This window comes from Rhinopithecus roxellana, chromosome 12 (assembly GCF_007565055.1).
Source record: "Rhinopithecus roxellana isolate Shanxi Qingling chromosome 12, ASM756505v1, whole genome shotgun sequence".
In the NCBI taxonomy this organism is placed as follows: domain Eukaryota; kingdom Metazoa; phylum Chordata; class Mammalia; order Primates; family Cercopithecidae; genus Rhinopithecus; species Rhinopithecus roxellana.
Window position 1 is genome coordinate 96,664,940 of NC_044560.1, and position 27,743 is coordinate 96,692,682.

The window sequence follows — 27,743 nt, forward strand, 5'->3', positions numbered from 1 at the left end:
GTTAGCTTACCTACAATCAAGTGTGACAGCCACTAAAATGTTTTGTCACATCCTTCACATTTCTAGGATTTCTCACCAGTATGATTTATTTTATAATCAGAAAAGTTTCAGGTGTTGCCAAAAGTATTGTCACATCTTTCAGGTTTGTAGTTTCTCTCTAGTATGAATTAGCCTGTGTCTGTTAAGAATTGAGGATCTGTTAGAGGCTTTCCCACATTCTTCACACGTGTATGGTTTCTCTCCACTATGAGTTGTCTCATATCTGGTAAGCCTTAAGGACTGGTTAAAGGCTTTACCACATTCCACACAATTGTAGGAATTCCCTGCAGTATGAATTACCTTATGTTTAGTAAGGATTGAGGAACAGTTAAAAAATCTGCCACGTTCTTCACATTTGTTGGGTTTCCCTTCTGTATAAATTCCCTTACGTTCAGTAAGGGTTGAGAACTAATTGAAAGTTTTGCCACATTTTTCACATTTGTAGGGTTTTTCCTCCAGTATGAATTCTCTTATGAGTAGTAAGGTGTGAGGATTGGTTGAAGTCTTTACCACATTCTTCACATTTGTAGAATTTCTTTCCAGCATGAACTTTCTTATGTTGGTTGAAGACTGAGACCCAGCTAAAGGCTTTGCCAAGTTCTTCACATTTGTAGGGTTTCTCTCCAGTATGAATTACCTTATGTTTAATTAGGTTTGTGACCTTACTGAAGGCTTTGCCACATTCTTCACATTTGTAGGGTTTCTCTCCAATATGAATTCTCTTACGTTCCACAAGGTTTGAGGACCACTTAAAGGCTTTGCCACATTCTTAACATTTGTAGAGTTTCTCTCCAGCATGAATTGCCTTATGTGTAGCAAGGCTTGAGGACCAACTAAAGACTGTCACATTCTTCACATTTGTAGTGTTTCTCTCCAGTATGAATTACCTTATGTTTAGTAAGGATTGAGAACGTACTAAAGGCTTTGCCACATTCTTCACATTTGTAGGGTTTCTCTCCAGTATGAATCACCTTATGTTTAGTAAGGGTTGAGAAACAGTTAAAAGCTTTGCCACATTCTTCATATTTGTAGGGTTTCTCTCCAGCATGACTTCTCTTATGTTCAATAAGGCTTGAGGGCCAGCTGAAGGCTTTGCCACATTCTTCACATTTGTAGGGTTTCTCTACAGTATGAATTACCTTATGTTTAGTTAGGTATGCGACCTTACTGAAGGCTTTGCCACATTCTTCACATTTGTAGGGTTTCTCTCCAATATGAATTCTCCTATGTTCCATAAGGTTTGAGGACCACTTAAAGGCTTTGCCACATTCTTCACATTTGTAGAGTTTCTCTCCAGTATGAATTACCTTATGTGTAGTTAGGTATGCAACCCTACTGAAGGCTTTGCCACACTCTTCACATTTGTAGGGTTTCTCTCCAACATGAATTATCTTATGTTCCATAAGGTTTGAGGACCACTTAAAGGCTTTGCCACATTCTTCACATTTGTAGAGTTTCTCTCCAAAATGAATTGCCTTATGTGCAGCAAGGCCTGAGGACCAGCTAAAGACTTTGTCACATTCTTCACATTCGTAGTGTTTCTCTCCAGTATGAATTACCTTATGTTTAGTAAGGATTGAGAACGTACTAAAGGATTTGCCACATTCTTCACATTTGTAGGGTTTCTCTCCAGTATGAATTTTCTTATGTGTAGCAAGTATTGAGGACCACTTAAAGGCTTTGCCACATTCTTTGCATTTGTTGGGTTTCTCTCCAGCATGAATTCTCTTGTGTTCAGTAAGGCTTGAGGGCCAGCTGAAGGCTTTGCCACATTCTTCACATTTGTAGGGTTTCTCTCCAGTATGAATTACCTTATGTTTACTAAGGGTTGAGAAGTTACCATAGGCTATGCCACATTCTTCACATTTGTAGGGTTTCTCTCCAGTATGAATTCTCTTATATTCCATAAGGTTTGAGGACTGGTTGAAAGCTTTGCCACATTCTTCACATTTGTAGGGTTTCTCTCCAGTATGAATTCTCTTATAAGTAAGGGTTGAGGACCAGTTAAAGTCTTTGCCATCTTCTTCACGTTTGTAGGAATTCTCTCTAGTATAAATTCTTTTATGTTGAGATAGGTGTGAACGCATGCAAAATGATCTGACATATTCCTTACATTTCAAAAGCTTCTTTCCAGTATGCCTTATGTCTTTTTGAATTTGAACATTTATGAAAGACGTTTGCATATTTGCCACATTGAAATACTTTGCTCTGTGTAGTTGTCAAACTCTGGTTAAGCTTATTATAACCTTTTTTGTGCACCTTACACTCATCCACATTGGTACAACCGATTTTTAACTGTAAATTCTCAGGCCCACATTTTTCGGATCTTCTCAATATCACTTTTCGGAGAGAATCTTCTATGCCCTGCTCTGGCCAAAGGTGTTGAGCAAAATGAGAATATATAACTGAAAAGAAATAAAAATAACAAATTAGTCCACTTATTAGACTCAGATAAACACAGTTTCCAAATCTAACCTATACAATTAATCAAACTACATAAGCAAGATGACATTGCAATATGACACAGGCCGTAATTGGTCACAGACATAAATGTAATGAAAACATACAGACCAAAATACGTATGTGGATAATTTATACATGAGTTAAGTGTGTACAGTGTCTGAATTAAACCCAATGCAAAGAACCACACACACAAAAAGAAAAGTTTGTTAAATTTACCCATTACAACTCTTTCTGTTCCTCAGTATTACCTAGTCCCGTCAGAAGTAAATTGCAAATTCTGTTTTTTTTTTTTTTTAAAAGGATAGTAAAATATTGGCATGTACAATTTAATTTCTGTCTTCTACTGGGCTTTCCACACACTGGTTTCTGTTTCCCATGACATAAACTGCTGAGATAAATGATGGTATACTTTCAAATGGCAGTTTGAGGCTGCTGAGACCAAAGGTAAATACACTGCAGCAGAGCACTGCAGTGCTGCAGAGAGAGAACAGGTGTACCAGGTAATTACTTTTCAGAAGAAACATAATCTCTTTAAAATAAAAGTAAGCACAAAATTTCACACAAGACAAATCTGAAGAACATGTTTGACAGACCCACACAATCTCTAGTCAAGACCATTGTTTTCTGACTATGCCAGGAGAAAGCCACATTATAAATTTTGTGACAGGTAACCTTTTTAAATGTCCAAATCTCAAAGATTACAATCTATACAAAATAGGGCAATATAATCCCACCATAAATATTATAAAAATTTCAAAAAGAAACCATTAAAAATTTATACACTAATTTTTAAAATGGAATAATACTCAATGCATGAAACGGGAACACAAAAGACTATAAAAAGTTAGAAAAATGAGGATAAGAACAAAAATATCTAAATTGTGGTGATAAAAATACAAAAAGAAGTAACTGAAAGATTCTAAAATTAAGAAAAAATATGTAAAAATAAGCTCAAAAAGCAAATTACAATACATACAAATACATTTATAACAAAAACATATTTATCATCACAATGTCAATAGTTACAGACAAAAAGAGAATCTTGGGAGCTCCAAGATAAAAGTGATTTGCAAACACAGTCTTATGACATGGTTAGACGAATTGCTAACAGGAAGAACCAGTTTAGAGAAAAACATAAATGACCTGATGGAGATGAAAAACACAGTATGAGAACTTCGTAAGCATGCACAACTATCAATAGCTGAATCGATAAAGCAGAGAAAGGAGATCAGAGATTAAAGATCTCTGATCTCTTTTCTTCTCTTTTCTCTTAATGAAATAAAGGAAGAAGACAAGATTAGAGATAAAAGAATAAAAAGAAATGAACAAAGTCTCCAAGAAATATGGGACTATGTGAAAAGACCAAATCTATGTTTGATTGGGGTACCTCAAAGTGACAGGGAGAATGGAATCAAATTGGAAAACACTCTTCAAAATATCATCCAGGAGAACATCCCCAACCTAGCAAGACAGGACAACATTCAAATTCAGGAAACACAGAGAACACCACAAAGATACTCCTCAAGAAGAGCAACCCCAAGATACATAATCGTCAGATTCACCAAGGTTGAAATGAAGAAAAAAGTGTTGAGGACAGTCAGAGAGAAAGGTCGGGTTACCCACAAATGGAAGCCCATCAGACTAACAGTGGATCTCTCTGCAGAAACCCTACAAGCCAGTAGAGAGTGGGGAGCCAATATTCAACATTCTTAAAGAAAGTAATTTTCAACCCAGAATTTCATATCCAGCTAAACTAAGTTTCATAAGTGAAGGAGAAATAAAATCCTTTACAGACAAGCAAATGCTGAGAGACCTGCCTGCCTTACAAGAACTCCTGAAGGAAGCACAAAACACACAAAGGAACAACTGGTACCAGCCACTGCAAAAACATACCAAATTGTTAAAGACCATCGACACTATGAAGAAACTGCATCAACTAATGGGCAAAATAACCAGCTAGCATCATAATGACAGGATCAAATTCACACATAACAATATTAACCTTAAATACAAGGGCTAAATGCTCCAATTAAAAGACACAGACTGGCAAATTGAATAGAGTCAAGATCCATCTAAATGCTGTATTCAAGAGACCCATCTCATGTGCAAAGACACATAAAGACTCAAAATAAATGGATGGAGGAATATTTAACCAAGCAAATGGAAAGCAGAAAAAAAAAAAAAAAAAAGAATAAAAACCTGGGGTTGCAATCCCAGTCTCTGATCAAACAGACGATAAACCAACAAAGATCAAAAGAGACAAAGATGGGCATTACATCATGGTAAAGGGGTCAATGCAACAACAAGAGCTAACTATCCTAAATATACATGCACCCAATACAGGAGCACCTAGAATCATAAAGCAAGTTATTAGGGACCTACAAAGAAACATAGATTCCCACACTATAATAGTGGGAGACTTTAACACCCTACTGTCAATATTAGCCTGATCAATGAGACAGAAAACTAACAAGCATATTCAGGATGTGAACTCAACTCTGGACCAAGCAGACCTAATAGAAATCTACAGAACTCTTTACCCCAAATCGACAGAATACACATTCTTCTTAGCACCACATCACACTTATTCTAAAACTGACCACATAATTGGAAGCAAAACACTCCTCAGCAAATGTAAAAGAATGGAAAACATAACAAACAGTCTCTCAGACCACAGAGCAATCAAATTAGAACTCAGGATTAAGAAACTCACTCAAAACCACACAACTACACGGAAACTGAACAACCTGCTCCTGAATGACTACAGAGAAAATAATTAAATGAAAGCAGAAATTAAAAAGTTCTTTGAATCCAATGAGAACAAAGACACAAAATACCAGAATCTCTGGGACACAGACAAAGGAATGTCTAGAGGAAAATTTACAGCACTAAATGCCCACAAGAGAAAGCAGGAACGATCTAAAATAGACATGCTAAAATCACAATGAAAAGAACTAGAGAAGCAAGAACAAACAAATTCAAACCCTAGCAGAAGATAACAAAGAACTAAGAACAGAACAGAAGGAGAGAGAGACACAAAAAAAAAAACCTTCAAAAAATAAAAATAAAATAAATCCTGAAGAGGCCAATAACAAGTTCTGAAACTGAGACAGTAATTATTAGCCTACCAATAAAAAATGTCCAGAACCTGATGGATTCACAGCTGAATTCTACCAGAGGTACAAAGAATAATTGATCCTATTCTTTCTGAAACTATTCCAAACAATAGAAAAAGAGGGAAGCCTCCCTAACTCATTTTATGAGGCCAGCATCATCCTGATACAAAAACCTGGCAGAGACACAACAGCAAAAAATGTCAAGCCAATATCCCTGATGAACATGGATGCAAAAATCCTCGATAAAATACTGGCAAACTGAATACAGCAGCACATCAAAAAGCTTATCTACCGTGATCAAGTCGGCTTCATCCCTGGGATGTAAGGGTGGTTCAACATATGCAAATCAATAAATATAATCCATCACATAAACAGAATCAATGACAAAAACCACATGATTATCTCAATAGATGCAGAAAAGGCCTTTGACAAAATTCAACACACTTTCATGCTAAAAACTCTCAATAAACTAGGTATTGATGGAATATATCTCAAAATAATAAGAGCTATTTATGACAAACCCACAGATAATATCATACTGAATGGGCAAAAACCAGAAGCATTCCCTTTGAAAACCGGCACAAGACAAGGATGCCCTCTCTCACCACTCCCATTCAGCATAGTATTGGAAGTTCTGGTGAGGACAAGCAGGCAAGAAAAATAAATAATGGGTATTCAAATAGGAAAAAAGGAAGTCAAATTCTGATTGCAAATGACATGATTGTATATTTAGAAAACCCCACTGTCTCAGCCCAAAATCTCCTTAAGTTGATAAACAACTTCAACAAACTCTCAGGATACAAAATCAATGTGCAAAAATCACAAGCATTCCTATACACCAATAATAGAAAGAGAGCCAAATCATGACTCACCTCCCATTCACAATTGCTACAAAGAGAATAAAATACCCAGGAATACAACTGCCAAGGAATGTGAAGGACTTCTTCAAGGAGAACTACAAACCACTGCTCAACAAAATAAAAGAAGACACAAACAAATGGAAGAACATTCCATGCTCATGGATAGGAAGAATTGATATCGTGAAAATGACCATACTGCCCAAAGTGATTTACAGATTCAATGCTATCCCCATCAAGCTACCATTACCTTCCTTCACAGATTTTGAAAAAAACTAAATTTAATATGGAACCAGAAAAAATCTCATATAGCCAAGACAATCCTAAGCAAAAAGAACAAAGCTGGAGGCATCATGCTACCTGACTTCAAACTATACTACAAGGCTATAGTAATCAAAACAGTATGGTACTGGTATCAAAACAGATATACAGATCAATGGAACAGAACAGAGGCCTCAGAAATAACACCACACATCTACAACCATCTGATCTTTGACAAACCTGAAAAAAACAAGCAATGGGGAAAGGATTCCCTATTTAATAAATGGTATTGAAAAAACTGGCTAGCCATATTCAGAAAACTGAAACTGGACCCCTTCCTTACACCTTATAGAAAAATTAACTCAAGATGGATTACAGACTTAAATGTAACACTCCAAACCATAAAAACCCTAGAAGAAAACCTAGACAACGCCATTCAGGACACAGGCATGGGCAAAGACTTCATAACTAAAACACCAAAAGCAATGGCAACAAAAGCCAAATTGACAAATAGCAGCTAATTAAACTAAAGAGCTTCTGCATAGCCAAAGAAACTATCAGAGTGAACAGGCAACCTACAGAATGGGAGAAAAATCTTCCAATCTATCCATCTGACAAAGGGCTAATATCCAGGATCCATAAAGAAGTTAAACAAATTTACAAGAAAAAAAAAAATCAAAAAGTGGGCAAAGGATATGAACAGATACTTCTCAAAAAAAGATCTTTATGTGGCCAACAAGCATATGAAAAAAAGTTCATCATCATGGGTCATTAGAGAAATGCAAATGAAAACCACAAGGAGATACCATTTCATCCCAGTTAGAATGGTGATCATTAAAAAGTCAGGAAACAACAGATGCTGGAGAAGATGTGGAGAAGTAGGAATGCTTTTCACTGATGGCTGGAGTGTAAATTAGTTCAGCGATTGTGGAAGACAATGTGGCGATTCCTCAAGGATCTAGAACTAGAAATACCATTTGACCCAGCAATTCCATTACTGGGTATATACTCAAAAAATTATAAATCATTCTACTATAAAGACACATGCACACATATGTTTATTGCAGCACTATTCACAATAGCAAAGACTTGGAACCAACCCAAATGCCCATTAGTAATAGACTAGATAAAGAAAATATGGCACATACACGGAACAGTATGCAGCCATAAAAAAGGATGAGTTCATGTCCTTTGCAGAGACATGGATAAAGCTGGAAACCATCATTCTCAGCAAACTAACACAAGAACAGAAAACCAAACACACATTGTTCTTACTCATAAGTGGGAGGTGAACAATGACAACACAGGGACACAAGAAGGGGAATATTACACACCGGGGCCTGTGGCGGGATGGGAGGCTAGTGGATGAATAACATTACGAGAAATACCTAATGTAGATAACAGGTTGATGGGTACAGCAAACCACCATAGCACGTGCATACCTATGTAACAAACCTGCACGTTCTGCACATGTACCCCAGAAATTAAAGTATAATTTAAAAAAATCAAAACAGAATATTAATAAGGAAACAGACTACTTAAAAGTGGTATAAAACAACTATATCTGACAGAGGTATAGAGAACACTCCTCAACATCAGGATACACACCCTTCTCAATAGCTCATGCAACATATTTCTTGATAGACCGCCTCTTGGGCCAAAAAAGAAGTCTTACCAAGTTTTTTAAAACTGAAATTTTATGATTTATTTTCTATGACTAAACACGAATACAAGTATACAACAGTAATAGAAAAAACCTGAAAAAAAAAATGCCAAACATGGTGACTCACACCTGTAATCCCAGCAGTTTGGGAGGCTGAGGTGGGTGGATCATGAGGTCAGGAGATCAAGACCATTCTGGCTAACAGTGTGAAACCCTGTCTCTACCAAAATGTGAAAAACTAGCCAGGCTTCGTGGCACGCACCTGTAGTCCCAGCTACTCAGGAGGCTGAGGGAAAGGAATCGCTTGAACCCGGGAGGCGGAGGTTGCAGTGAGCCCAGATAGTGGCACTGCACTCCAGCCTGGAGATAGAGCAAGACTGTCTAAAAAAAAAAAAAAAAAAACCTATATATGTACACATAGGAATTTAAAAAAACACTCAAGCACACTCTTATACAAAGGCTATAATAGTTACTATTGTAACGATGTTCATCCTGGTCAATGTAATCTACAAATTTAATAAAATGTTTTTCAAATTTCTCATTGTATTTTTGAAGAAACAGAAACAGCAACCCCAGAAATATATAAAATCTCAAAAGACAGTAAAGTTCCCAACAATCTTAAAATAATAATAATAATAAAGCAATGTTGCAGGCATTAAAGTTCCTGATTTTAAAAGACACCACAAAGCTACAGAATTAAAACAATCTGGTATAATGATGAAAGTTAGACTAATGAAATAGAATGCAACACATATATATACTTTAACATGTATGGTCATATGAGGAGTCATTTACATAGCAGTAATTATTACTATAAACTAATAGGTAAAGGCAATGCAAATTTCTGTCACCAAATCATTCAGTAAATACAATTTGAACTACTGCCGGGCCCGGTGGCTCAAGCCTGTAATCCCAGCACTTTGGGAGGCCGAGATGGGCGGATCACGAGGTCAGGAGATCGAGACCATCCTGGATAACCCGGTGAAACTCCGTCTCTACTAAAAAATACAAAAAACTAGCTGGGTGAGGTGGCGGGCGCCTATAGTCCCAGCTACTCAGGAGGCTGAGGCAGGAGAATGGCGTGATCCCGGGAGGCGGGGCTTGCAGTGAGCCGAGATTGCGCCAATGCACTCCAGCCTGGGCAACAGAGTGAGACTCTGTCTCAAAAGAAAAAAAAAAAAAAAAATTAAAATACTGGAATATCACTCAGTTTTCAAAAAGTAGAAAATATTCTACCAATTATGAAGATAAATCTTGGTAACGTTATGCAAAATGAGTTAGCCTCAAAAAGACAAAGATTTTAAGAGATCGATAGATATAAAGCATTTTACACTCTTAGAAGCAGATAAAAAGAAAAAGGTGCCCTATCTGCTTAAACCCCCAACAGCAAGAAAGTTTGTCAGTCATCCATGACAAAAATGTCTTAATGAGAGAACCAGGCATCATGGTTACCATCTGTAATGACAGCTACATGGTACAGTAACATTGGAGAATTGCTTCAGGCCAAAATTTTACGACCAACCTGGGTTATGCAGTGAGACCCCATCTCAGAAATAAGTGCCTTTAAGAGAGCTTTGAGATCCAGGGAGGGAATTGTGAAACTTTGCTGAGCCCAAGATTAAGGAGCACCCTTTTCAGAAGGCAAGCTTTCATTCAGGTGGCAAACTACAGAATCCCTGCTCTTGACTACAGACCAAAAAATGTCCCACCCAACTCCGTCCCACTGAGAATTGTTTTTATTTTTATTTTTATTTTTTTTTGTCCATGAGGCATTTTATTTGTAAATGTATGTATTACATCCCTAGAAAAAGAGTCCCAGGATTTTCCCTCCTGTGTGCTTTCGTCTTGCTTCTTCATGGTCCACGATGCCAGCTGAGGTTGTCAGTACAATGAAACCAAACGGGCGGGATGGAAGCAGGTTATTCTGCCATTTTTCTAGATCTTTGAGTTGCACATCAAATCTGGGGCTGATCACTCCACACTTGTTTAGCCTGCCTGTAAGGTTCACAACAATTTTCCCAGCTCTGTGATCATCAATGATTTCAAATTCGCCAATGTAACCATGCTTCATCATCACAGTGAGAAACCGGACGATGACTTTGGAGCATGGCCTAATAAGCACCTGGCCTTTGCCTCTCTTTTCGGCATTGTTGATGCTCTTGAGAGCATCAGCGAGGACATTCATGCGCACCATTGTGGCGGCTCGGAAAGATGGCGGAAAGAGCCCCACTGAGAATTTTGAACTTACTCTGTAATCATCCCAAACTCCTCCCAGTCAGCCACAGTCTGTGAGAGGTCTTGGTCTTCCAGAGGCCTGGAGAGATATCCTTTTAGAGCCATGCTGGCAGGCCTGCAGATCTTGGTCCCAATAGCAGTTCCATGACTCAGTTCCAGCTTCCTAAGCCACAGTTCATGGCCAGTTCCGCCTATGTAGAAACCCACAGTGACGTCAGAAATCCTCTCTGGTACTCAGTACAAGCCATACTAATCCACATCCTAATATAAAGCCCACCATATGCAGACCTGACTGCAGAAACCTGCCATAGAGTCTACCTTACTGAGCAAAGTCCTGAAGGATATTTACTCTGTCCAAAAATAAAATGGGAATTACAATTACCCAAGCCCCCTGTAATAAGCCAACCATAGTGCTGAGCCAGCAGCCTTGTGACCAAGGTACAACCCCACTCTACTACAAACCCAAAGGCATTCTATCACCCTGGGGGCCCAAGAAAAGAAATTTTTACCCTCTGAAACCAGTTTATCAAAACTTTGAGGTGTTTGCTCCTTCAAATTAAGACAACAATGCAAAAGTATATTGTGCCTATTGTCAGTGCTTCTATTTTAACACAGCACTTGATGTATGTGGAAGAAAAAGTTGTCAAAAAAATTTTTAAGTCATTGAAATTGAAGACAAATAAGTAAAACATTGCTGCTTGTAGATCATGCAATGTTCTCTATAAAAAACCATAAACAGTACATTAAAACCTTTTAAAACTAATAAATACACTCAGTAAATTACCAAAATATAAAATTAACATACAAGTTATGATTCCATACACTTAAACTATCTGGTAAAATAGAGGAAGAAAACAATCTTATTTACAATAGCACTAAAATAATAAATATCTGAGAACAAATTTAACTGAGGAGCTGAAAAACTTATCAAGTGAAAGATTTATCAATGAAAAATGAGAGAACACAAATAAATTTATTTTGTCTATCGATTCAAAGAATAAATGATAAAATGCCATATTATCCAAAGTGATCTCTAGATTCAATAAACTATCAATATTCCAGTGGTTTTTTTTCACAGTAATGAAAAACACAATCATAAAATTGACATGAAACTACAAGAAACTGTGAACAGCCAAAGCAATCTTGAAGAAAAAAGCAGGACATCATACTTCATAATTCCAAACTATATTTCAAGACTATAAGAAAAACAGGATGAAATGTGCAGAAAAATGAACAAAGAACACCCAATTAATACAGAAACCACTACTCTCACATATTTCAGAGACGATGGGAAAAGAGAACTTAAAAGACAGTTTAACATGGAGTACCTTAAAATTACACAAATATCATGTCCAGAAAAACAAAAACAGAAAAAACTCAGATTGTGCACTCGCTTGTATGCCATGAAAAGTACTTTGGCTGTCACTGTAAACTTGAAGGAAGAGTACTGAAGGGAAAGAAGAATTCTTAGATATTTTAAAAGCATAAGACAGAAGATGCCCCTGTGTGAGAGAAAATTTCAAAATAAAAATGAAAATAAAAATTAGGCTTTCCAGAAACTGTTTCTTTTGGAACACTGCTTCCCATATCCCTTTAAGGACTGGCTTTCTCCTTGACCTTGGACCTCTCATCCATGTTGTCTGCTGTATTCATTCTCACCTACCTGGGGATTCTTCCACCATCTCATGTCTCTTCATATTCCAGGGCTCTTTTCCTTGCTGCAGAAAAATGATCAGGTTTGGCTTAGGGACAGCAATACCTGTTTCATTAAAAATGAGTAACATGCATCTTGCTCATATTCTCCAATTAATAACTTAGTAATGTGCTCAGTAAAGAGGATGTAACACAATATTCTAATATATTTATTCCAAAATACTAAATTACAACAGAAATTTCTAAATATTTAGAAAATACTCTAATTTTGTAGGTTCTTAATTTTATCACCTGGTACTACTGAATTAAAAATTGGTGGTGGCAATTAGATTTTAAAGTGTGAGCAATAATATTTTATGCCAGTAAAATTTTGAAATTACCATTAATCTAAAGTGAAGGACACAGAGGAGCTCAAGAATGTGGTAAGTTCAGGTCAAGATGAAACATTTTGAAATTTTTTTCTCTGTGGAAAAATCTCTATGATTTTCTTGAAAACAGACATCTGAAAGCATAAATTCCAAAAAGAAATTATACAAAAGAGAAATGTTTTTGGGAGCCAAAAGCCTGAGGGTTGTGACCAACTCAGCATTCCACTGGAGGCTATATGATCAAACAGCAAACTGATTATCATGAACGCAGAATGTGGGCAATCTTGCTTCTGTTCATGCCGCTAGAAGGTACACTGAGGAGAGTCACTCCCTGGTGCCATGCTCCTTGAGGTTATCCACTAGAATATCTGGAGAGTACTGTTTAAAGAATACAGTCACTAAGTCTAGTAGCTGACCACAACCTCCCCCTTCTCCCTATCTCCTTTACTCAATAAATATGAAGGGCTATAGAAGTTCAGGGCCCTTGTTCACTAGCAGCAAGGAGACCCCTGGTGCCGTCTTTGTCTTTATTCCCGCGTTCATCCTCCTTTGTTCAGGCCAATAAAGTCCGCAGCAAAATGAAACCTATAGCGTATACTAGGAATTACATATTAAAGTTATTCTCACCCAGGAAGACCAGGTTTCTGTAGTTCTCTAACATCACATTCCTATATAAATTCTGCTGTGCAGTGTCCAGGCATTGCCACTCCTCCAGAGAGAATTCTATGGCCACATCCCAAAATGACAATGATCCCTGGAAAATACACACAAACACACATATTTACCAAGTGGTCATGGGCATAATTTTTAATTTTACTCGACGTAAAATGGAGAGAGTAAAGAGAGCTGGTTCTGACTTCTAAGAGTGACTGAAATAATTCAATAAAATAGTTTTCAACTAGAAATATTCTCTACTGTATTCTCTAACTCTAAGAAAACAAAGTTTTATAATATTCATAACATCAGTGTATATATAGTATTTTTCTGGATAATAAAGTATAAAATTAAGGGCATAAACACATGTACAATTTTGAGTGCTATATTTACATCATACAGAATTAATTGTGTGCAGGCATGGTGGCTTATGCCTGTAATCCCAGCACTTTGGGACGCAGAGGCGGGCAGACCACCTGAGGTCGGGAGTTTGAGACCAGTCTGACCAACATGGAGAAACCCCGTACCTACTAAAAACACAAAATTAGCTGAGTATGGTGGTTTCTGCTTGTAATTCTAGCTACTTGGGAGGTTGAGGCAGGAGAATCACTTGAATCCAGGAGGCGGAGGTTGTGGTGAGCTGAGATTGCGCCATTGCCCTCCAGTCTGGGTAACAAGATTGAAATTCCATCTCAAAAAAAAAAAAAAGGATTGTATTCTTCAGATGGAAAAGACATAGTTTTGTATATTACTCAGATGGAATAGACATGTTGAGTTAGAAGGTATCACTCAAATTTTAATGTGTACAATAAGCTGGAGATCCTGTTAATGCAGATTTTTTTTTTTTTTTCAGAAGATCAGGGATAAAGTCTGAGTTGCTGAATTTTTAACAAGCTCATCAGTATGCCAATGTTTTTGGCCCAAAAAGACTATTTTTTCAAATATCCAGTAATTGAATGAGCCTGTGTTTTTCTGGTTTGTAAATAAATATGAGAGCCTTCATTTTCCAAAAACAGACAAACACAAAGGAAACCTAAGAAAGAAGGGCAGCTGCCAGATTAAATGTGGTGGTTTGTTCACATCAGCTGCATAAAGATACTTAACAATGAAGAGAAAAATAATTAATTCTATAGTGAAAAAATGTGTCAGAAAGCTTATCAACTAAGTGATTTATTGACATCAACTACACTAGAACAAACTTTTATAATGTCCTGATGCACCCAGAAGGACACAGCATTACTGCTGAGATATTGTCCCCTGAAAGGTAAATTACAGTCTGAATTTAACCATAAGGAAACATTAGTTTTATGGAAAGTTCAAGATACAGGTATCTCCCATGTTCTGTAATTTTTAACAGTGATTTTAAACAGTCTTTCTTTAGCACTGTAAAGAGCAGTTATCTCCTATCAATTTTTTTATAATTTTCTCGGTAATAAATACCATACTGCTTCAATGGGTGTTTTCTTAATCCTGTACTGCATAGACATAATAAAGAACACAGATGAGGCCAGGCACGGTGGCTCAAGCCTGTAATCCCAGCACTTTGGGAGGCCGAGATGGGCGGATCATGAGGTCAGGAGATCGAGACCATCCTGGCTAACACGGTGAAACCCCATCTCTACTAAAAAATACAAAACACTAGCTGGGCGAGGTGGCAGGCACCTGTAAGTCCCAACTACTCGGCAGGCTGAGGCAGGAGAATGACATGAACCCGGGAGGCGGAGCTTGCAGTGAGCTGAGATCTGGCCACTGCACTCCAGCCTGGGCGACAGAGCGAGACTCTGTCTCCAAAAAAAAAAAAAAAAAAAAAAAAAGAACACAGATGAAACCTGAACATTACATGTTCTCTGTCTTCACTAAAAACCCCAGGTTTCCCCAATAGGAATTTTGAGTATCTACACCTTCCCATGTTCAACAGCCACAAAAGGACATTTTTAATATTGCAGATTATAAACTCATAGTGAGATTTCTGCATGGCATATAAGAAGCCATAATGTAGAGAAGGCTCTGGTATATAGAAGAAATATATTTTTCAGAGACTTTGATTATTGTAAGAATTTTTTAAAGTAGTTAAGACAAACTCATTAGGGAGGAAAAACACAAGTAGAGAAGTACAGGTTTGCAAGTACCAAACATGTTTCCTGGAGAAAGCACAGTGGACACAGATCTTGATCTGAGACATATTTAGCTGAAAAAAAAAGAAAAAAAAAAAAGTCCATTTTTTTTTTTCTCCTTCTCCTCCTTCTCTAGGATTCTTTCTCAGATAAAATTCTCTGGACAAATTATACCTGAATCTTGAGAACATGCCTTTAAAAGTGTCAGCACCACAGGTCTACCTGCTGTCACCACATCCACAGGCAGAAGAACCAAGACACAGAAACTCCACCCACTTCTGCCCTTTACAGCAGAAGAGATTGAGAAACAATGAGTAGCTCCAGAGATAAAAATATGCTTTTCTTTATTTTGTCCTCAGGAGCCGTCCCCTGACACAGGCACCAGCAATTTCTGCTACAGTAATGGAAATGTGGGCCATGCTGTCCTGTCCCTACCAAATCCAAACAGAACAGGCTCTTGAACCACCCTTTAATGCAAAGATGGAACTTAACTCTCATGAATGTATTCTGAATTCCTCCTACTTGATTCTGACCTCACCTTAGAGTCACATGAACCACTTAATTAAAACAACATGGATACTTCCCTCAGAATAATAAACAGAATCCATGGACAGGGCACAAGTAAAGAGAGTTCTGCAAAATGGCCAGGTGACACTCATTAGAAGCCTGGGCTGATAACCCAGCACTCTTGTCACAACACAAATACTTCTGGTACAAATGAAGACAATCATTCTTCATTCTAAAGTATTATATTCTTTGCTGACTCTAAAGTTTACAGAGAAAACAGAAAGGAGCAATTTCTGAGTAAGTCTGCATTTGGAAAACATGTGCACATGTACTAATGCAATGTTTATTAAGCAGGTACTAAGTGCTCAATAGGATGTTACAGAGCACTGTGATAGCACATTATGTGGTTTAATCCTAATAACACCCTGTGAGTTGATACTACATGTTCAGTAATTCCAAGGCTTTAAAGGACCCAGCATTTTTATTTCTATTTCTGTAGATCTGTCATTGATTTTTTCAAAAAATGCATAGAATGAAAGGTAAATACAGACAGATGAAAGAGATACAGATGGAAAGAGTTTAATGCAATTTAGATAAATTTTTGTTGTGTTTATATTTACTTTCTTGAGACTTGTGAATCAACTACTAGATCTGCAGGAACAGAAAACAAGTTGCTAAATAATGTTTCTGCAAGCACTGGTTTGAATAAAAAATATGAAAAGTAAGATCCTATAATACATACTTTGTATTTCCCATTTATCTGTTGGGTTGCAGAAAATGTTGAACACCAGCTCTAAAAAGGCAACAGGATTCATGACCCAAAACTCTCATCTCTTCTAATGAGTTCTGTGAGGCAAGATGCCAGGGTAGAGCCAGACATAAATAAGGACTCCAAAAAGGGGGAATATGAACAGGGCTGGGGCAGAGTGTACAGCCGATGTACAATTAAGTTCTCTATGTCACTGGGGGGTATTGTCAGCTCTTTTTTCTAAAGCTTACTTAAGTAAACCTAAATCTGAGTTTGTATAATTTTAATATTTTTTTGCCACTGCCCTGTAAATTTTATATTATACGCTAATAAGCAATTTTTAAAAATCCCTTAAGGTTATCTAGAATAATTTTTTAAGACAAGCCAGGCAGAGAAGACTCAGGATGATTCTAAATAAAAAATGGAACTGCCTTGGTTGAACTCCAGAACCTGGCTCATCCATCCTGATTTGCTAGCTGTTGGGTAAGTAGAAGGACAAGAATACTTTACTCCAGTATCACATTTTACAGGTAGGTATAGTTGTGGTCGTGGCTCTGGATACTGTGTGGCCTTAAGATGCTTGTTTACACTTACAGATTCTGCCATCAGATTCTACTTACTCCTGGAGCCTCTCATATGACTGTGTCAGGTTAATGAAAAAGATGTGAAAAGGTCAAAAAGCCACACTCTCAAAAGAGGAATTAAAAATGTCTACGTTGATATCTCACAATGCAGAAAATGCCTCCTGTTGGTTTTCTATGAATTCTAAAGCCAAAGTCTGGCCGTGCCTTGTAAATCCCAGGCAGAGGCCAGCCAGACCTTATTTGCAGATTCTAGGTGAAATCAATCTCACTCTGCATTTTTGGGTGTTACAGTAAGTAAAGTGAAACTAAAGGAGAGATTTCCTCACAGATGCTGCTCTAGAACATTCTAAATAATATTTTACCTTAAAAAAGCTAACACAGGCCCAGCGCGATGGCTCAAGCCTGTAATTCCAGCACTTTGGGAGGCCGAGATGGGCGGATCACGAGGTCAGGAGATCGAGACCATCCTGGCTAACATGGTGAAACCCGATCTCTACTAAAAAATACAAAAAACTAGCCGGGCGAGGTGGCGGGCGCCTGTAGTCCCAGCTACTCGGGAGGCTGAGGCAGGAGAATGCCATAAACCTGGGAGGCGGAGCTTGCAGTGAGCTGAGATCTGGCCACTGCACTCCAGCCTGGGCGACAGAGTGAGACTCCATCTCAAAAAACAAACAAACAAAAACAACAAAAAAGCTGACACAACATGAACAAAAGCAGACATTTTATTTGGGTCAAGCTTAAGGATTTTAACTTGGGACAAAATATTCAAGTTGCCTGGAACCTACACTTTGATTAGCAGCACTTACAAGTGGATTTGTAAAGGCAAAACAAGGAAAAGTAACAGTGAGTGCTCACTGATACAAAATTGGTTGTGAGAAATTCTTACTTATGTAAAGAAATAACTTTAATGACTGATTGGATATACATCAAGGTTAAGGATATGGAATGTAGTGTCCAGTGTGGAATTACTTTAATTTATAGCTACTTGGGGCAACAGTGAACAGTTTCAAGAGATATACAGCTGAAAAAAAAAGGGAGAGAAACATGACTGTGCTCTCATTTTAATGTCTCTCTGAGTTTGATACCTAAAAGGACTTGCATTCCTCAGACAAAAACTTTTTTTTTCCATCTCAATTCTCAAGACCTACATTTAGAATTTGGAGCTGCAAATTCAGGCCCTGCATGGGTAAAGTAGCAGCAATATTCAGGTAAATGTTATCTCAACATTTGTGGGCATTTTAGCATGAGGAAGGAGGGAGAAGTGGAGATTCTCATGTCTACAGGTCTACTCAATGCACATATTTTACTCTGATTGGGTTTCAGTGCCTGATGGTCACTGAATCAGTTTCAGGTCTGAAGACACAAGTTGTCGGAAGAGGTAAAATGGTTAATATCTGACCTATGAAGTTTGTAGAAATCTGGTCTAGCCTCTCTAAAAGTGACTGCAGAGGATGATAGATACTAAGTAGGCAGAGACGCAATTCCACCTGCATATTTAGGGGACAGCATGCACTTCACTGCACAATTGTGAATTGACTGGAAGCCAAAAAGGCCCATCTAGAGTAAAGCTTAGTTGGTACCTTATGTGTTTCCATTATGTCTGGTAATTCTACACTGGGTTTGGAAAATATAATTATAAGCAAAATTTTCTTCAGCCCCAAAGGAACTCCACAATAACAGAACAGAAAGAAAACTGTTTTATTATACAATTACATGTGAATGTGACATTACAGTCAATTTGCTCAAGAGATTGCAAAGACAATCACCATAATTCGTCTACAAGTAGAATTTACAGCACCATGTCACACATAGTTCATCCTAAATTCACCTGGTAGTTGGGAAGGCCATCCATGTATGCTAAATGGTTATAATCAATGACAAAATAAACTTTTCACATCTTCATGACTGGATTTAGTTGTGCAACTTGAACCCCAGTGTCTGGTGAAGGTACGCTTCGACTCTTCTACAAAAATTGTTGATTCGGGTGCTATCTTTTTGGCTATTTAAATTTTAAAGCAATAGCTCTCTACTTGCCGAGCATTGGGCTTGAGCACTCTTGTTTCCCTCTCCTGGTGGCCAGTGTATTCTCTTGACCCCTACCATCTGCCACTGAGGCACAGCCCACAGCACAGGGCTCACAGTTGGAAACTCACATCTTAGGTGAATCCCAGTTGCCACAGCAGCACTCTGGTGCCACATCAGAGAGTGAAGCCTGAGCAGCAGGAGGAGAGTCTGCAGACCTCCTGGGTAGAACTGCACCTTCACAATAATAGAAAAGGGAGCAGTGTTTCAGCCTCAGTTTTTATTTATAATGGTGACATGAAAAAAATACTGCTGGGTTTTAGCATGACTCCAGATAGAGACAGCTCTGAGAGTTCTCACTGTGACAGCCCACGTCTTTCACAGACACCATGGGATACTAATAGGGTTTCTGAAACAGACACACAATGCATTCGAGAGAAAAACAGCTCTTGTTCTGAGAAAAATTATATTGAGAGAAAAAAGTTAAAATGTCTTAAGAAAAAACTGAGATTGGATATAAGATTGATCAAGTCAGCCAGAAAATACCTCCCTAAGAAGAATTTCTCTCCAAACACCCAAAGTGCATAGCTACTCTCAGCAAGAGAAACATGAGCATTATTGAATAAAGGGGGCATGTTCTCAGCAGAATTTTTTTTTTTTTTTTTTGAGATGGAGTTTCATTCTTGTTGCCCAGGCTGGAGTGCAATGGTGTGATCTTGGCTCACTGAAACCTTTGCCTCCTGGGTTCAAGTGATTCTCCTGTCTGAGCCTCACAAATAGCTGGGACTACAGGCATGCACCACCACACCTGGCGAATTTTGTATTTTTGGTAGAGAAAAGGTTTCACTATGTTGTCCAGGCTGGTCTCAAACTCCTGACCTCAGGTGATCCACCCACCTTGGCCTCCCAAAGTCCTGGGATTAGAGGCATGAGCCACCGTGCCCAGTTCTCAGCAGAATTTTACAAGATTTATCTTCCATCTCTGCTGCTCTCTTATTTGCTAACCATTGAATGTGAGATATATTGGAATATATCTGACAACTTCCACCAGCACTTTTTTATAAAAAATTGAAATCTGTGTTAATATAGTAGAATATATTAGAGCTTGCAACATAGCTAACTGGCGAGCTATTATGGTTTTTGGGTAGCCATATCACCTGTCTTTATTTGTCCCATAATAGCAGCATACTAATTTGGTAAATTATGACACTAAAATTATCCTTACCTATAACTACTACTATTGGATAAATTAATGAGCATGTCAGACTAATAGCTACTATAACAATTTAATGGTAAATTTCTTTGGATATCAGATATAAATACATAAGTATGACTAATTTTATGTACTTGTCATAAGGTATGTAAGATTTTAAAAAATTATCCGAACTATAATTCAGTTAAAACACTATATTTCAAAAGTATGAATAACAATATTAAAATAAGGAATTCAATCAAAGTAAATATTGTGGCCTTATATTCATACTATTGTAGAAAATACTGTTTAATTTATATGAATGCAGGTTGTCTACAAACACTACACATAACTGCACTAACTGTACTGAAGTAACCCAAGTACAACAGACTCCACTGTTCAGTTTATACACTGACCTCTTCTGGCTTTTGCAGTGTAAGTATGTCAGCCTGCAAATAATCACCTTGGATAATCAGGTTTCTGCCAAAGAACTTATTCAGTATCTTTTAGTCTATTTTATTCTGTATTGCTAAATTTATTCCAACCTTTGTGCTCAACTTTTTAATGCTCTTGAAATGAGGTTTACTCTGAACAAATCTGTGTCTAGTTTAAAGACTAAAGATTAAAAAAATAATCTTTTGCCAAGACAAAAAGAAAGCAATGAATCTCAGGTCCCAGATAAAGACAATTCTCAGTCAAAAAGAATGACAAAAGGTTTGTTTCATTGTTAATATGATTTAGATATATTTCAAAAAGCAGAGGAAATATATACATATAATCTAAACCTTTTTTTAAAAATCAGCAAGTTATCCTCCCTTATTTTCACATATGAGAATAAAACCTCTTATTGCAAATTTATATTTTCTCTTACAACAGCCAGATCTCTGGACAAGTTCTTGAACTCTTGGACATCTGAATTTTGCACACTGTGTGCACTTGAAAGGATGTTTATGGGGGGAAAAGCACAAGAGAGAAAGGCGTTATAAAAAAAATCCATGGGTTCACATGAATAAAGCAAGTTCTTAGAGACCTATGAAGAGACTTAGAATCTGACACAGTAATAATCGGAGATGACATCTCACAGGCACTAATGGACAGATCATTGAAGGAGAAAATTAATAACAATATTAGGACCTGAACTCAACACTCGACCAAATAGTCCTAATAGACATCTACAGAACTCTTCATCTAAAAATACCATAATATACATTCTTCTCATTACCACATGGCACATACTCTAAAATTGACCACACAATCAGAAATAAAACTATTCTCAGCAAATTCAAAAATCTCAAAATGATACAAACCACACACACAGACTACAGCTTAAGAAAAATATAATTGAATACCAATAAAACAACTGGAAACCATACAATAAAATAAAAATTAAACGGTCTACACTTGAATAACTTTTTGGTAAATAATGATATTAAAGCAGAAACCAAGAAGTCTTTTGAAACAAGAAAGAACAAAAATACAATATACCAGAAACCCTGCAATACAGCTAAGACAGCGTTAAAAGAAAAATGTATAGCATTAAATCCTCACATCAAAAAGTTAGATCTCAGTTTAACAACCTGACATCATAAACAAAAGACTGAGAGCAGGCAAAAGCAAATAAGCCCCTAAGCTAGCAAAAGACAAGAAATAACCAAAATCAGATCTGAACTAAAGGAGATTTAGACATGAAAAACTACAAAATATCAAGAAATCCACGCATTAAATCTATTTTTTTTAGAAAAGGTAAATAAACTACTAGCTAGATTAATGAAGAAGATACAAATAAACACAATTAGAAATGAGAAAAAAAGACCTTACCGCTGACTCCACAAAAATATACTGAAGTCTATGAATATACTATGCACATAAGCAAATAAAACAAAAAATATATATACTGAAGTCTGTATGAATATACTATGCACATAAAAAACAAAACAAAACTCTAGAAGAAACAAAAAAATTCTGGAACAAATATATCCTCCCAAGACTGAATACACACAAAAACATCAAAGCTCTTAATAGATAGATAAGCTCAAAAAATTGGCCGGGAGGGGTGGCTCAAGCCTATAATTCCAGCACTTTGGGAGGCCGAGACGGGCGGATCACAAGATCAGGAGATCGAGACCATCCTGCCTAACACGAGACCATCCTGGCTAACACAGTGAAATCCGATCTTTACTAAAAAATACAAAAAGTAGCCGGACGTGGTGGCGGGTGCCTGTAGTCTCAGCTACTTGGGAGGCTGAGGCAGGAGAATGGCGTAAACTTGGGAGGTGGAGCTTGCAGTGAGCTGAGATCCGGCCACTGCACTCCAGCCTGGGCAACAGAGTGAGACCCCGTCTCAAAGAAAAAAAAAAAAGAATAGTCTTATCTTGCTAAATTAAAAAAAAAATCCTGTAGAATATAATTAAAGCCTCTGATATATAAAACAAATATCTGGGAAGAACTTACTTTATTCTTTAAATAAATTTAAAAAAAGCTCAAAAAATTGAATGAGTAATAAATAACCTACCAATCAAATGAAGCTCAGGACCAGACATATTCACAGCTGAATTCTACCAGATGTACAAATAGAAACTGATATTATTTCTACTAAAACAATTTCAAAAGATTAAATTATTTCTACTAAAACAAAATCAAAAGATTAAAAAGAAGAAACTCCTCTCCAACTCATTATGTAAGAATAGCATCATTCTGATACCAAAATCTAACAGAGATAAAACAGAAAAAAGGCAACTTCAGGCCAATATCCTTGATGAACACTGATGCCAAAATCTTCAACAAACGGCTGGGCCCAGTGGCTCATGCCTGTAATCTCAGCACTTTGGGAGGCCAAGATGGGCTGATTACCTGATGTCGGGAGTTCAAGACCAGCCTGGCCAACACGATGAAACCCCCTCTCTTCTAAAAACACAAAAAAAACCAGCTGGGTGTGGTAGCACACACCTGTAAGCCCAACTACTCAAGAGGCTGAGACAGGGGAATCACTTGAACCTGGAAGGTAGAGGTTGCAGTGAGCCAAGATCATGCTCTGCACTCCAGCCTGGGTGACACAGCAAGATTCCATCTCAAAAAAAAAAAAAAAAAAAAAAATCGTCAACAAACTACTGGCAAACCAAATCCCACAGCTTATCAAAAAGCTAACCCACTGTGATAAACTACGGTTTGTTTTGGGGATTCAAGGTTTGTTCAACATACACAAATCAATAAATGTGATTCATCACATAAACGGAATTAAACAGAGAAACCACAAGACTATCTCAATAGATGCACAAAAAGCTTTCAATAAAATTTAACATTTTTCATGTTAAAAACCCTCAACAAACTAGGCACTGAAGGTACATACATCAAAATAGTAAGTTATCTATGACAAACAAACAGCCAACATACCGAATGGACAAAACCTGTAAGCATTCCTTCTTCATAACTGGCACAAGACAAGGAAGCCTTCTCTCAACAGTCCTATTCAGCATAAAATTGGAAATCTTAGCCAGAGCAATCAGGCAAAAGATAAAAATAAAAGGCATCCAAACAAAAAGAGAGAAAGTCAAACTATCCCTATTTGCAAACAACATGATTCTACATCTGGAAAACCCTATACTCTCAGCAGAAAAGCTCTTTAAACTGAAAACTTGAGTAAAGTCTCAGGATACAAAAGAAATGTACAAAAATTAGTAGCAACCCTATATATCAAGAACATCTAGGCCAAATCTGAATGGAAAACACAATCCCATTCACACTGCCACAGAAAAGAGTAACATATCTAGAAATACAGATAACCAGAAAGGTAAAAGATCTCTATGACAAGAATTACAAAACAATGCTTAAAGAAGCCAGAGATGACACAAACAAATGGAACACTACTTTATGCTCATGAATAAAAAAGATCACTATCATAAAATGATCATACTGCTGAACTCAAGGTAAATGAAAGACTTAAATGTTAATCTTAAAAATTAGGTATATAAAAAAAGAAACCCTAGAAGGTAAGAAGTGCCATTCTAGACACAGAAACTGGCAAAGATTTCATGATGAAGATATCAAAAGTAATTGCAACAAAAGCAAAAATTGACAAATGGGACCTAATTAAACTAATGATCTTTTTCACAGCGAAGGAAAGTATCAACACAGTAAAGTGACAACCTACAGAATAATAGAAATATTTCCAAACTATGCTTCTGACAAAGGTCTGCTATCCAGAATCCTCTAGGAACTAAGACAAGTTTACAAGGGAAAAAAAACCTCACTTAAAAGAAGATAAAAAACATGAAAAAGCTGCTTGTCTTTAAAAGAAGACAAACATGTGGCTAACAAGCATATAAAAAAATGCTCATCACTAATCATTAGAGAAATGCAAAAGAAAACCACAATAAGAAATCATCTCAAACCAGTGAGAATGGTCATTATTATAATTCAACCATTGTGAAAAGCAGTGTGGTGATTCCTCACTAAACTAAAAACAAAATTACCATTTGACCCAGTAACCTCACAATTGGGTATATACCTAAAAATATGCAAATTATTCTATTTTAAAGACACATGCACAATCACATTCATTGCAGCGCTATTCACAATAGCAAAGACATGGAATCAGTCTAAATGCCTATCACTGGTAGACTGGATAAAGAAAATATGGTATGGTTATATGATGGCACATGCCTGTAATCCAGCACTTTGGGGGCCGAGCCAGGTGGATTGCCTGAGCTCAGGAGTTTGAGACCAGCATGGACAACATGGCAAAATCCCATCTATAAAAAAAATAAAATAAAATAAAATACAAAAAGAAAACTTAGCTAGGCATGGTGGCACAAACCTATATTCTTAGCTACTTGGGAAGCTTAGGTAGAAGAGGATAGCTTGAGCCTGAGAGGTTGAGGTTTCAGTGAGCCAAGACCACACCACTGCACTCCAGCCTGGGAAAAAGAGTGAGACCCTGTCTCCAAATATAGCAAAATATAAAAAACTTAATAAAAACAAAATATGGGCCAGGTGCAATGGCTCACACCTATAATTCCAACACTTTGGTAGGCCAAGGCGATGGATCACTGGAAGTCAGGAGTTTGAGACCAGCCTGGCCTACATGGTAAAAACTCCGTCTATACTAAAAATACAAAAATTAGCTGGGTGCTGTGGCACACGCCTGTAATCCTAGTTACTCAGGAGGCTGTGGCAGAAGAATTGCTTGAACCTGCGAGGTGGAGGTTGCAGTGAACTGAGATCATACCACTGTACTCCAGCATGAGTGACATAGCGAGACTCCATCTCAAAACAAATAATGGTACATAAACGTCATGAAATCATGAAATCCTGTGTGGCCATAAAACAAAACAAAAAAACGAAAAGAAAGAAAGAAAAAAAAAAAAAGATTATGTCCTTTGCAGCAACACGGAATGAAGCCGGAGATCATTATTCTTAGAAAATTGATGCAGAGGCCGGGCGCGGTGGCTCAGGCCTGTAATCCCAGCACTTTTGGAGGCCGAGGCGGGTGAAACACGAGGTCAGGAGTTCGAGACCAGCCTGATCAACATGGTGAAACCCCGTCTCTATTAAAAATACAAAGATGGCTGGGCATGGTGGCTCACGCCTGTAATCCCACCACTTTGGGAGCCCGAGGCTGGCGGATCACAAGGTCAGGAGATCGAGACCATCCTGGCTAACACCACGAAACCTCGTCTCTACGAAAAATAGAAAAATTGGCCGGGCGCGGTGGCTCAAGCCTGTAATCCCAGCACTTTGGGAGGCCGAGACGGGCGGATCACGAGGTCAGGAGATCGAGACCATCCTGGCTAACACGGTGAAACCCCGTCTCTACTAAAAAATACAAAAAACTAGCCGGGTGAGGTACCGGGCGCCTGTAGTCCCAGCTACTCGGGAGGCTGAGGCAGGAGAATGGCGTAAACCCGAAAGGCGGAGCTTGCAGTGAGCCGAGATCGCGCCACTGCACTCCAGCCTGGGGGACAGAGCCAGACTCCGTCTCAAAAACAAAAAATAAAAAATAAAAATAAACAAAGTTAACGGGGCGTGGTGGCGCATGCCTGTAATCCCAGCTACTTGGGAGGCTAAGTCAGGAGAATCACTTGAACCTGGTAGGTGGAGACTGCAGTGAGCCCAGACGGCGCCATTGCACTCCAGCCTGGGCGACAGAGCGAGGCTTTATCTCAAAAAAACAAACTAATTCAAATACATTTTTTGTAAATTACTATATTGGGGAAAAAATTTCAGGCTTAACAAACTATAAACTGCCAATTAATCTCTGACTACATAATCAAGAAACTTCCATCTTGATAGTACAAACTAAGAAACTACGTAACTGTACCTAACCAATTATTGAATTTGGTTTTCTTCATTATGCGCCTTATAAAACTCTTCTGTCAAATCCCTTCAATAGACCATAAACTACAACCCAAGCTGGGTGCTCTACAATCTTGGAATCACTCTTTGGATAAATTCTTTAATATTTGTGGGGTGACTTCCGTTAATTTTTAACAGGAGAAAACAGGAGCTGGGAACCTCACGGACCAAAGCTCTTTCCATTCATGAACCCACACGCGGAGTCAGGATTCTCCTCTGACGACCCTCCCATGGTCACTGCACATCTGGGAGAGACTCTGCGCTGCGGGTGCAGAGCTGCCCGAAAAGGTCTCCAGGCCAGGGCACAGTCACAGCGCAGGTTAGAGACAGGACGCCCGGAGGCCGGGTGTCAGCGCAGCCGCCATCTTATGGCTGAAGCGGACTGAGGTGGAGCTAGGCAAGGAGAACTCGGGGCACAGATTGTGGAGCTTACTGTGGGGAAGCCTGAGTCCTGCCACAGCCACTTCCCACCGGTTCCAACCAGCCCCGGCCACTCTCTCCGGATGTCGGACCCGGCACACTCACCATTTCTAGGCTTCCAGGAGGTCCTGGCGACTTAGTTGTGGATCTCCCAATACCTGCAGGTCACAAGACCACAGAACCTGGGCCTCTAGGTGCAGAGGACACACAGCAGTAAGCACAACACCTTGACCTCCGACTGCGGTGAGAGCCAAAGGTCTGACCACACCCCAGAAGCCGCGCTGTCCGCTCCAGCTGCATGCCTGATTGGACGGTCCCAGCCCAGCGTCCCTGATTGGATAATGTTTAAGGCCCCGCCCCTTCGGGCCCTGAGTGACAGAAGATGTTCTCAGATGCTTCCGATAAGAAAAGGCTGCAGCCTTTTCAGGCAGAGCTGCCTCCCTGAGCTTAGCCAGGCCCACCCCAGAGCATGAGAAAATTCTTTCTCTTCTTTACT

General features: G+C 38.3%; 2 pseudogenes across 1 annotated transcript; both read right to left on the minus strand.

Annotated features, from left to right (window-relative positions):
• Positions 1–472: 472 nt before the first annotated feature.
• LOC115900745 lies at positions 473–27,547 on the minus strand (annotated as a pseudogene).
• Positions 10,166–10,621, minus strand: LOC115892121 (annotated as a pseudogene). Its single transcript, XR_004052011.1, has one exon. The product of XR_004052011.1 is annotated as a 40S ribosomal protein S15a pseudogene (transcript).
• Positions 27,548–27,743: the final 196 nt, after the last annotated feature.